The sequence below is a fragment of the Antrostomus carolinensis genome, unplaced genomic scaffold, assembly GCF_000700745.2.
Source record: "Antrostomus carolinensis isolate BGI_N321 unplaced genomic scaffold, ASM70074v2 scaffold33498, whole genome shotgun sequence".
Lineage (NCBI taxonomy): Eukaryota > Metazoa > Chordata > Aves > Caprimulgiformes > Caprimulgidae > Antrostomus > Antrostomus carolinensis.
The window spans coordinates 666-979 of record NW_010331459.1 but is presented as its reverse complement, the minus strand read 5'-3'; positions in this window follow the sequence as shown (position 1 = coordinate 979).

Sequence of the window (314 nt, the reverse complement as noted above, 5' to 3'; positions counted from 1 at the left end):
CCACTAAAATGTCACAATTTTTAAAATCCTGTTTTCCTGGGTGAGGATTGGGAGGCAGAGGAGGTGCCCAGACCCCCTCAGGCAGCGAGGGCCATTCCCCTGCCAGTGGCCAACCAGGACCCCTCTGGTACCAGAACCCCAGCACAGGCTGCAGCGAAGGGCAGGTTAGAGCTGTTTATTAAACATCATGTTGTGAAGTGCCACTAAAATGTCACAATTTTTAAAATCCTGTTTTCCTGGGTGAGGATTGGGAGGCAGAGGAGGTGCCCAGACCCCCTCAGGCAGCGAGGGCCATTCCCCTGCCAGTGGCCCTG